The sequence below is a fragment of the Prorops nasuta genome, unplaced genomic scaffold (genome assembly GCF_024137725.1).
Source record: "Prorops nasuta isolate Cenicafe-Biocafe unplaced genomic scaffold, Cenicafe_Pnas_1.2 PNAS00014, whole genome shotgun sequence".
Taxonomy (NCBI): domain Eukaryota; kingdom Metazoa; phylum Arthropoda; class Insecta; order Hymenoptera; family Bethylidae; genus Prorops; species Prorops nasuta.
In genome coordinates this window covers 1,813,966-1,826,849 of record NW_027116811.1, presented here as the reverse complement: position 1 = coordinate 1,826,849, position 12,884 = coordinate 1,813,966, and the positions used below count along the sequence as shown (strand labels likewise).

General features: G+C 44.8%; 1 protein-coding gene across 1 annotated transcript in view; it reads right to left on the bottom strand.

Annotated features, from left to right (window-relative positions):
• blo (bloated) overlaps positions 1-12,884 on the bottom strand; it is a 37,599-nt gene that overhangs the window by 11,077 nt on the left and 13,638 nt on the right.

The following is a 12,884-nucleotide window of genomic DNA, read 5'->3' as shown; positions in this document are numbered from 1 at the left end:
TGGATTGTAAAAAGTCGGTATCCAAATAAAAGAAGCAAAGAATTCTAACTAAAGATTCCATCGGACAGCGCCTCTGGGCCTGTTGAGCAGTTACAAGTTCTTTTCCGGTCGTCAAAGAGGCCTTCTACCGGAAGCGATCAACTGCTAGAATTCTTTCAAGATTTTGCGCACTAATGACCGCGCCATTAATTTGGAATTTCAGTCACGCTACTACTATCCTTATATATACCGTTTTAACAGCTATTCCACTCTTTCCGCAAAAACCTTAATCACCTATATATATAGTGTAGTATAATTTGTCCAAGTGCGTGTGGTATCGAATTTCCACCCAATTTTCTCTGCGTACACTCTCTTTGTCTCAAGCGTCTATCGAATTTACATTTATATATACCGATAATTTCCCCTCGTACGTTATTCCAGCAAGAAGAAGGAAATACTCGAAAAAAGATGAAAGATGATTCCATTAATCGTCTTATTTTTTACAAGATCCCCCTGTCTTCGCAGCAAGTGGATTATACAAGAAAACCATAAGGGGAGAATTTGCGGAAAAGGTTCGAACGCGTATCGAGGATGAAAAAGGGTTTTGATAGGTTGGGCCTTTTAATTTCGCGTGAATGGACAAAATAAAGACGTCAGCTGCGCGGTGCGGTGGCGAGGTCTCCCCTTTTTTGGTCGTCGAAGCTTATACTCTCGGTCTCGAGACGCGCGCCGCGTAGAGGCTGCGAGTTAAAGCAAGGTGAAGCAAGGCAAGGCAAGGCGAGGCAAGGCAAGGCAAGACGAGACAAGACAAGACAAGAGGCAGAGGAGAGAAGAAGAGAAGAGGCGAGGCCACGCGTCAATCACGAAGGAAGCGCGTATGTATTATACGTGTGTCTGGACCGTGAACGTGGCCGTTCGCGCACCTTTTATCATTTGATTTTTATTAAACTGGATAATTTCATGTTCCCGACGGACTCTCTCGTAGGCGGTAAGGTCGAAGAAAAATTTACCTTCAGCATGTAACCAGCATATAATAATGAAGCAGTCTATGGCCTAAGTCGGATAATGCGACTCGCGCGTGCACGCGCGCGCGCGCTCATGGATAGGGTGCGATGAGTTCCCGTCATAAAGCCAGCGATGAAAATCATAATTATACGAAGCGCCAGCTTCATTTGCTTTGTAGAACACGCCACGCCTCGTTCGTCTCTTTATCCCGTGGAGGAGCTTTCCCGAGTGTACGATGCGTATACGCTGTACGCCTCGCTTGCAAAAGTCGAGCTTGTTGTGTACTGTACCATTATATATACATATATACGTATATAGATATTATATACACGCACGACCTTAAGGCTACCGTGAGTTTCTTTCTGCCAGTCAAGTCAAGTTTCGCCTGACTTTCAAGCGTGAGCGTGCCCTAGCGTGGGCACATATCCCAGTATATATACATACAAACGTGTAGTTCGCAGGCCCACGCATTCGCGAACGACATTCCTTCAAAGATGGAGTCGGAGGAACAAGTAGATGCCTGCGTGTGTAGGTACGGACGCACGATCGAAACAGGCTTGAACAGCTGTCAAACTCGAGAAGCATAATAGCAAAGTGGGTGTGCGGATAAAAAATGTTCGGTGGGAAAGGCTCCCTGGAAAATTTACGCTTCTCAAATTCGATTCGTGCTTCGATCCTTGCCATGGGCTAAGCTGCCTCTCCTATTCGAGGCTGATCGCCGAGCTGCAATTCTACTACTTGTTGTCGACGTGCATCTCGCGATAACTTAATCTGTTAGCGCCGCGAGCCAGTCAGCTAATTAATTAACCCTTCGTGTATATATATGTATGCACACAGTCGAGGGAGCTCGTAGATTAAGTTGAATGCACAAGTCACCATACATATAGCACTTGAGCACAACGGTTTGCTTTTGTTTATATACAAATTATAATAATTTTCTCATAACACTGATAAATTTCTTCGATAACAACGATTATAGCACTCGATAATCGTTTTTCTTCATCTTGCTCTTCTACATGTATATTTATACAAGCTTAGGATTAATAACGTGAAAATTAAATGATTCGTGATTTTGCGTAAATCAATGTTTATAAAAAGATTGTACCGTGGTACTTTGAGCGTCTCTCGATGCTACGCGTGGACCGTTCTAAAAATCATTACGTTCGGATCGACGGATAGTCCTTAAAGGAGGATTTCATTCGACTCGACCTCTCTCATTGTTCTTCTTTCAACTGTTGTTATTGCCGTTGTTGTTGTTATTGCTGCTGCTGCTGCTGCTACTGCCGCATCGAGTGATAAATCGCTTTGATAAATTATGCATTAAATCAGCGAGCGAGGAGAGAAGGAGATCTTCCTGGATTAAAGTCGGAGACAAGGTTTCTGTGAAAGCGGTAAGTTTCTTGCTCATACTTTATGGAAATACGTTGTCACTTCTTTACGGTGTTTCCGTGTCGTCTGCCCATTTATCGTTCAGAATTGTACCTCGGCAATCAGCGGGCCAAGGATTTATATCGCAGGAAGTTTCCCGGCAAATGAAGAAATGAAAGAGAAGATCTCGAATCGATAGAGCGCAGTGCGTAAGGTATAAAGGAAGAAGCGCCAACGCGCGAGGAAGATTCCAGTGAAGAAAATGTAGCGTTGGATACGATCTATGGAAATATTTCTTATAGCTGGCAATATATCCTGATTTTTCTGCTCTCGTCCCTCGATCTTCTCATTATCGGCCATACATCCATTTGGATCTCAATTTCCATAACGACCTTGTCTCGCTTCTCGTCCGATTCGTCGCTGTGCTCGCGCTCTCCGTCGTCCGCTGATACACCGAGGCAAATGAAGCAGCGATATTTCTCGCTCTGTTTACTTTTTTTGTCAACTTCCCGAAACTCTACGTTATCTGGAACAAGCTCTTAAATCTTGCTTGCGCCGAGGACAGCAAAATGGGTTGTGAGGGGGGACTGGTCGTGTTTATACTATGTGTAGCGATGCTTTGGTTTATAAACACGGAGGACGGACGAGTCGCGTCGCGTCGTTGGTTGAATGGTGTCCTGGCAGAGCGCGCACTTATCGTTTAGAACTGTAACTCTCGGCTTGCCTTAAATCACCCTCGCGCTGCAGAGTGGAGCAAATAAAAATAAGCTGTGCGACACTTTGGCACGCGTGTACTTTATAGGCCAGGGAGGAGAACGCGCCGTCGTCTCGTCATTATCGGGCTGCGAGGAGACGATGGAAATGGAGCGAATCCATCCGTCGATGATTCGCATTCGATAAGAGGAAGGATATAATGGCGCGTTTCCAGCGCAACGCAGGCTCAGCGATAATAGCGAGCTGCGCCTCTCCAAATACGTGCACCGGATGCTAGATGCGTCCATGATAACGAGTTTGTCTCGAGATAGCGTCATTTATATTTACTCGTCGTCGCACTATTCGGTAGGAGACAGTAAAATACCCATTCTCTTTCGCTGGCACGCGGGCAAACCTAATGCTATCAAGTACCTGCGAGCATGTTTCGCATTAAAGTTCAAGCGGATTTTCCTTCCCACTGTAATTACTGTCATCGGCCTGGTCGAGGTGGAGGGTAAAGCATGTTACGCTAAAAAAATACTAGAACAATGGGCTCTGAAACGTTGGGCGGTAAGTATTCGAGGTGGGAGAGGTTCGTTTCGCCAATAACACGAAGCTCAGCGGGGCAAACGGTAAATATACGAGAGATTCGTAAAATCGTGTCACGTGAAAGCGATAACTCTGCAAATTCTGCGTCATTTGCTAATAAGCCACGAATGCTAAGTGTATTCGTGTTTCTTTATTATGTTATGTAATTTCGAGCGTCGCTCGGTTATCGTAGAAAGTGTTTTCTGAAGAATTTCAGAAAAATCCTATCGGGATGGAGAGTATCGTTTGGAATCTATAAAGGAAATTCTGCTCTTGCTTCGATGTATAATAGCAGAGGTAAAGAACCGGATGTGAAAAGTCTCTGCACGCGTGGAGGGATTATGAGTTTTTGGTACGTGACGAGACGGGTGAATGATTGAAAATAATACAGATTCGTGTGTATAGTGTATGGCTTGCGTGGCAGCCTCGAGAATCCACTTTCGATTTCAGTGCGATCGTTTCTCGTCCCTCGTGGACCATATATATATATATATATATATATATATATATACATATGTATATAGTGTAGTATGCGTAAAGCCTTGCCAGGTCCAGGAATTTTTGCTATACATCGACCTTTCCCACGTCTTTGTACTAATCCTGCTCCTCTACGATATCGCAAAAATTCCATTGAGAGGAACTCACGTATTTTTAATCGATCCGATGCTGCGTGGCTACCGATCATCCGGTGTGTGCGTGTGTTTAAATACAGTAGAAAAAGCGTTGCATAAAAAAGGATTTACTTATCATTAGCCTCGAGCAATATTCAATTTTATAAACCTTACGAACGAATATGAGAAAAGAAAAAACAAAATGTAAAACGTCTTTTTACACCTAGAGAGATTATGAGTTTTTGATTAAAAAAAAAAAAACAAATTCATATACAATATACAACTCAAAAGGCAGCCTCGAGAATTCACTTTCGTTTTCAATGCGATCATTTCTCTTCCCCCCTGGGTCATATCCATACAACAAGAATACGCAACTGGAGGTCCAAACTTGATTGCGAAAAAATTGATTTTAACGAATTCGATTATTAAAAAATAATATAGAGAATATTAAAAGAAACGCGTGATACTATTTCAAAATTTCTGCAGTATTACGACCAGGTTACAAAATAAAATTTTACGTTGATCCCCAAAAAAATCCAATTTGCGTGTCTCTGGCATTTGCTTTACGTAAAACTCTGCCAGCACAGTCCGAGGAATTTCGGTTTCATCGACCTTTCCCACGTGTTTGTACGATTCCGTCTGCGCTTTGATATCGCAACGATGCGATTGAGAGGAATTCGCGTGTTTTTAATCGATCCGATGCTTTCGGCTAGCGATCATCCGGTGAATATACGCTCTACGTCCGGTGTGTGTGCGTGTGTTTCGATACGGTAGGAAGAGCATGCATAAAAACGCCTATCCATATATGGTGCAGCTACGTGTTTCTGCTCCTCTCGATGTTCGTGCCTGAACCGGTGCAGCAGTATTTGTGTCGATGCTGGTGTGCCGGCGTATTCAAGTGTATTGCTGCCACCATCTCTATCTCGGTCACGGCGACTCTGTGAAAGTGAGAGCTCCGACCGACTCTTTAAATTGCTCCCTGGTGATGCCTCCACTCGGTAAACGCGTGTATCGACCTGATAATGCTCTTTGCTTTTCGATATAACATATATATATATATATATATAATAAAATGCGCAATACAACAAGCGTGAAGAAAGAGAAAAGAGAGTCCGCAAGCATAAAACTTGGACAAAGAGTTCCGTGAAATTATTAATTCTCCATCATTACACGATTACGATCGTCCAATTAAACTTGGGATGCGCTTTCGAGTCTGGCCAGTAACTCGACGTATTTTTTCTCTCTTTTCCCTTTAGACAAGAGGAATCGCGATTAGCCATTAGCTATTAGCTCCGGATGCATCGAGTAATACCGCATTTCGTATTATATATATACAAATTCAAAATGGACGATAAATAGCTATCTGTTATCAGTGACGGTAATCTGGAAACGGTTTGCCTGCGCCTGTCTTATCCAGATTTATGTCATTGGAATCGTGACGCATTCCAGCCTGTCTCGGGCAAGACTCAATAATCCTAGTTGTATATTTTCAACAAACAATGGTGACACTCTGGTAATAACAGTGTTGGTAAAACGGTTTGCGTTTCTGCGAAAGCTTCGATTCTCCTTCTTTTAGCTTTCTGTTGTAAGAGATATTGGATTGTGGGGAGGGGGGTGAGCAGTGGCGCCTACAGCGACGTAACATTTGTTGCAGGATGTTCGGTGAGGCACTCGGAACTCGGGTACTCTCGGCTCGCTCTCGGTAATCGGGCCCAGTCGGGGGACTCTCGGGACTTGGGAGATCGCGCAGGTTAGCGCACAGGTGTCCTTACGTGTACGCGCAACTGCGCGTTGCCGCGCGTATACGACGTTGTAATTTGTATATTACACCCGCTACAGCGCGTGGGAGGGAAGCTATACGAGTAAACGTTGTCGCGTTGCATTTGTATATATAATCTATAGATACTATATATAGCGTACGATATGTACCAGCTGGAGACTCGATCGATAGAGGAGGGGGATTCCTCAATGAGAACGATGCTCCGACCAGAGACGCTGTAATCGAGCGCTGCTCCATTTTAACAATCGCACACGTTCGTTTGGTAAATGTATTTGGTGCAGAATTTTGTTAAATTGGAGCACAGGTGGCTCTGCGGTTAAATTTTATATCGCGCGAAACGTTGTGGCTCGATTTACGAGGAATCACTCATGTAACAAAAAAATGGACTTTGTTCCTACGAACGCGTTGCAAATACTGCAGAAATTTGTCTCGTAACCGCTGAACGCGACGAGCGAAAACTATTGTCCCGCGCGTTTGGCGTCGTTCGGGACGAAGCTGCGAGCAGCAGGAGCCGCGACAAACTTTGCCGCGGTGGTAATTTGCCGAACAGGACCTTTCTCCCGTGAGAGTAATTGATTTCTCGGTGCCAGGTACGGATTAAAGGGAAAGAGTTTTTCGATATTATCCAATATCGTGCCACCTGACTCGCAGCTACATGGCGCAGGCTGTAATCATGGCCAATCGAGAACCGGCTGCATTGTGATCGATTCTGCCTTTTATAATTTTATTTACTGCTCGTGCGAAGGAAGATGAATTGCAGGATATTCATTGAAATCAATAGAAGGCGAAATGATTTTCAGCTGGTTTCTCTCTCTCTCTCTCTCTCTCTTTCAAGGGAGAGAGAGAGAGAGAGAAGTATATATATATACATAGAATAAATTCTATATCTTTGTAGAAAGGAGATAGATACCGATCGGTTTGTCAGTTACAGCAATCGAGCGTACGAAATAAATCGACTGACGATAGATTTCCATGGGAACTTTGGTACGCAAAACACAACATTTACATGCGCAAGAGCAAGACAGGAAGGCTACAGCTCGCTATTGGTCTATGGCTCTACGGTGCTAATGCAAGAGACGGAAATTGGCCTATAACGCCTTTCCATCCACTCGTAATCCCGATGCACGAATTCGTGCAAGGCTAGCTACTATCGTGATTTTTCGCGGCGTTACTCGAGCCGCAAATTTCGATAGCTATCGACCTGTTCACCAACACTCGCACAACAATCCCATTGTTCCGAATTGGCGAATTCTCTCTCGGGTCGACCTTTACTAACGCGAGTGTTGGTTCGTGTGTGCGTTTGCGCTTTCTCGCGACTGGATCACGCGAAATGGACATTATATATAGCGTTGGCTATGGTGTGTGTATATACGGTTTGTACGCTATTATAACGGAGTATAGAGGAGAGACACCTTGCACCGTACCGCGTCACCCCCCCCCCCCCCCTCCACCCCGTCTCCCTTACTCGCCGCGCACTCGTTCGATTGTTTGCCTTTCGCAACTCTCCTCCGACTCTCCAGTCTCGCGAGTCGAGAGTTATTCAGTACACTTATACCAATATGGGTAACGACCACCGTTTCGTGGCGCAATATCTTGCTTCTCTCGAGACGGCTCTGCGAAAATACCTTTTGATACGCGTCTACGCCCCTCTTGCGCGCACACACACGCATTATATATATATATATATATATATATTCCTCGTTTGCTCGCTCAACCAAATTTAGCAGTTACGAAAAGCTGGACCACCGCGAACCGGTCAGGAGCAAAGCTCGTTCCTTCGTTTCCTCGAATGGAATGGAAAAAAGTAGAGTTTTGTGCACCGTTCGGATGCTCAAGTTGATCCCACGACCTTGCAAAGTAGGTCGCAGAACACGCACAGTGCCTACGCTGTTGTTTTATGTGCAGCCGGTAGGCGGCGCGAGGATCGTGGCACGAGGAAACTACGTTAAAAAAAAGTCCTGCTCTATGATAGCAACACTGGGGTGGTCTCGTCTCTCTGCCTACATGCTTAAGTATAATTTTACTAGCGGATAATTTATATCCACGGTCACGATAAATTTTCACATTTTCCAAAGTACCTGCTAAAGTAATTCAGTCGGTTCAAGTTTTTCCTTGCTTCTGGGAAAAACCTCTCGGTTAATGTCGTATTCTTTAAACGTCGTAAATTCTGATTTGCGATACACCAATTTTCTCGTACTACTACGCCCGACAGACGGAGATATATCTTCATTGTTGCATACCGCGTGCTGCAGGATATTGCGAAAGGATCGATCGTAGGATATTTCCGTGGCAAACTGGCGAGTCTCGCGCGTACAAACGGGCATCATTTTTCTAGAAAAAAAAAAATAGACGAGTTTATATACAATCCGCGTTGCAAAGAAACGTCCTACGAATCGAGTCGTCGAATGTGCGAAAGTGCCTTTGGCGAAATTGCCTTTTATATACATATATAGTGTGGCACAATAACGCGAAGCGCGTGGGGCGGCGAGAAATGAAAGCTAGGTATAATAAATCCGTTGCGTGTCCCGAGGGATAAGTCTGACGCGACCTTGCGAAACGAAGCGTCAAACACCTGCGATTGCGCGCACGAGTGTAAGCGCGATTATTCTCCGAATCATCGTCCATGCAAAAATGGTATTCGATTGTGTCGAAGCGGTATAAATATTTGCCATCCCACACTGTCACTCGCAGTGCGCGAGATACCACCGTGGACCACCCGGTCAGCAAACCTAATTACGTAACCGCATAACCACTCGACTCAACGTGGAGTCGATTGACGAGTCTCAGAAAGCGAGAGTGGACAAAAATAATCTTGTGTCGTGCAGAGTCCTCTCCTCCTATAGCGTTTCTCTCATTTACCACTGTACCTACTAGCTTCAAACGCGATTCGAGTCCTCCGACGTCTGGGTCGTCGAAAACATTTGCCATAGGACAGCTTTAACCTTTCTACCGTGCCATTTGCGTCGACTGTGGAATTTCTCAAGTCGATCGTGAGCTTCGTTCGAGCGAATGTCGCGCGAATTATTTTACGCGTGTTGCACGGTGATAGGAGAGCTCAGGAACCACGCGTGTATTCCTAAACAAAGCTCTCGAAATGGTCTTGTCGAGGGGGAGGTTACGTAAGAGGAGCGAGGCAAAAGGGATGATGTAAAGTGGATCGTGGTAAATTTTACAGCTAATTTATACTGTTATTATAATAATGATACAAAGAGAGGAGGCTGGATACGGTAGAACGAATCTTGGCGAGTTTTCGACGACGCAACACCTGCGGACGTCGCCCAGGGGCATTTATGCAGCGCAAACCTACGCATATTCCCTTATAGCCTACGACTGGTATACATAACTGACGGAAAAGGCAAGAGGCAGCCAGCTACTTGGATATATCGAGTCGGCAAAAAAGTTCATTGCGAAAGCTGGTCCGAGCTTGATACACATATACATATACGCGTGTGTGCGATATATCCCTGTGTATAGCGTTATATCAAACTTTTTACGAAAGATCTGAGGCGGCTGACGTCACGAGACAATCATTACGCACCTGCTCTCCCCTCCTCGATATTTTTCTTCTACCCTGCAGCGCTGTACAGTGCGAGACTCGCTAGCCAATAACTATATATATATATATATATATATAAATGTGTGTACGGACGAAGAAAATGAAGCGATTTGGTGCGTTACGGTTTTGCCAGGAATGGCACGTGTCGACCAATCTCGAGAAGGTCAAAGGAGAGCGAGCGAGCGAGAGAGAGAGAGAGAGAGATTCGATGAATATGCTAATGGCTCAAGCGAGCTGAAAATGGACTGAGAGAGTGGATGTAAGAAGTAAGAAATTGTGAAAGTGGCGCGAATATTGGCACGAGCTACATTTATTAGCTCGAAGCGCAATGGCGTGGTGTGGCGTGGCGTGGCGTGGCACGCTAACAGATCTGGCGAGATACGATTCCGCGTGAGAAGAGAGATATATCGCGCCTACGTATTCACACCCACACTCCAAGGAGCACGAGAGAATTTTACTACTGGATTATTCGATCCAGCAAGGAGCGTGATATTTTTCATATCGAGAATGTAGATCGCTCGCTCTACTTTCCGTCGCACCACGAGCCCCTTTGCCGAGGATTAACATATCGCTTGGATTATCTATTGGACAAAAAATTCTATTTAAGTAGTTTTACAATTCTTGCCAGTCGAAAACCTTTCGCTCCGAAATCCACTGCAAAATTGTCACTTTGCGATCGCGCGTTTCTCAGAAATCTATACCGGTCCACTATATATATGCACGGTTGCTGTGAGTCTCGCTAAATATGGCAGACGTGTATATATATATATATATATGTACACCGAATGTCTATGCATAGGAGAATTCTACGATCCTCTCTGATTTCCCAAACCAAATACGGCTCCTTTTCGCGATTTCTCTTTTATTACGTAAATGGGAATTTAAGCCGCGCCGTTTATTGACTATGTAAAACCAACGCGTTTATTTCGATACCGATTCTGCGAGCTTAACTTTATATTATGGCCAATGGCTTTAAGAGTGGAAGTGAAGTAACCGCCTGGAAAAGACCAGTTTGACTACTTGCACGGTGGCAGGAAATATAGTTGTTTCGCTCTTTTCTGCATTTACCATACCATACTATACGATCTTAATCCACTTGTCATCTGTTTTTTTCCCTTCTTTTACTTTATTTCCCTTTTTTCTCGCGTTTCTCAGCTTATCTCTGCCTCTTCTCGTTGCTCTATCTCACGCGCCCCTTCCACCGCCCTCCTCTCCCTCGTTTTATCTCAATATTCTAATAGGTAAGTATTTCAGCCGAGGAAGAAGAGCTTTGGGGCAGATCCTATTCAATCCGGTATATCGAGAAGAGAGAGAGAGAGAGAGAGAGAGAGAGAGCAGTCTGACAAAGCCGCGAACACGCTCGCGCAGACCGAGCTGTATAATAAATTTAGCCGTTACTTACTCTCGCGGTCAGCTCAGCTCCGCAACACACTCGCACTTTGGCAAAATTCACTGTTTCTTGCAGAGCATATGCCATTAGCCTGAGAACTTTCGTATTATTAAATTAAGCGTCGGGAAAATGCAGCTGTCTATATATATTAGTTTCGAATAACTTGCTGTACCCCCCCCCCTCCACTCTCCCCCTCTAGATTGGCTCTCCATTTTTGCCAACCGGATGCACGCGATTGGCTGGCATTTTCAGATAAAATTCCATAGCCATACAACGCACGTTTTTCTCGAATAATGGAATGGTGTGTGTGTGTTGCTTGAAATAAAATTATCCCAGCCTCGCACCCACGAACCAGCTTTGGTTATATATCTGTACATAGCACTATATATATATATATATTAAACCGATGTACGTGGAGGGAATAAATGATCGCTACACTTGCGTAATTTGAAATGTCAATGTCTACGCACCTCGCGTGCGATTTTTCGTCGAACAATGCTCGCTGCGCAAGATATTTTTTTTTTACTCGTTTTTTTTTTCTTTTTTTACGAAATCAACCTTCACCGCCTTGAGCAATAAAGTGATGCCAGGCGTTAGTGCGTTTTTCAGGCGAGGATGAAAATGCTAAACTCGTTTTCGAATCCACGCACGCGGCTTGCGAGGAGTGGTGCGGTTAAGGAGCGTGACGCGCACTTTTTCCAATTTTCTTAGTTCCCTGAAAATTCATGAATCTTGCGTAAGAGTCGATTGTGAGTTTCGCCGCTGTCAGCGTACAAAGCTGATCCTCCGAGTAGATTGGTCGATAGATTTCAATCGAGTCCGATCTGATAACGTACGCTGCAGCGTGCGCGAGACGGAGTCGTCCATTGGATTTCTCAAGCTCGAAATAAATTGGAAAAGCGAAAAAGTGGAAAAGTGCAAAAATTCGCGTCACCTGTCTCGGTTGACCGATACCAGCGGAGAGCACACACGTGCCTTGTACGGGAAGATGGAGTGCTTTTGTGTGTGTGTGTGTGTGAGAGAGAGAGAAAGAGAGATAAAGATGGATGTTGTGCAAGGAAGCCGAGGCCCACCGTGGGACCGTGCATTTTACGATCGTCTTTCACTCCTGGCGATCGCAAGCGCATGCAACAGGCATGTACTAAAATGATTAAATTTCGCAAGATTTCGTGGACTCGCGAGGCAATTAAAGTGACTCTGAAAGAATTACTATTGGCAGCAGAGCGTATGCTTTATTATTATCGCGACTCTATGCTTGGGAGGATTTTTCCTCGTCGCAGGAGCCGAGGTTTAATTGATCTCGCTTAATGGGACAATTGACACTACGCTTCAGCGTTATCAGAGCTCGAGGCTCGCGCTATCGAGGGACGATGGCAGCAGCGCACAGCAGCAGCATGAAAAATGGCCAATTCTCAGTTTCGCGTGACCGAGCTAAGGTGATTACGAGAGCGAGAGCCTTCTACGTTTACGGTTTTATCCCACCTCTATGTCCAACCTGACTTATGGTAAAACGCTCGTTGCGAGATATGTGTATAATACTAACCGCTCTTATTTACGGTGTGTTCGTCTAATTGGATAATGGTGCCGATATTTTATATTCGCGTGTCGATATACTGTGTATGCACGCGTCTATATATACAGAGTGCACATACGTATAATAGATATCGCATTATTAACACGCAGCTTCCTACCCTTGACTGGTTGGGTTAGTAAACAAGTCTTTTCGTGTTTTCTTTCACTATACACCCGTCCTTTGCGATCTTGACAAATATAGTGGAGAACGCTTCGGAGGGGCCTCCGCACGCTCTCCTCTCTCTCTCTCTCTCTCTCTCTCTCTCTCTCTCTCTCTCTCTAAGAGGTGCACGTCCACTTTTTAGCCAAAGCACTTTGCGATTTATGTATTATATTTAAATC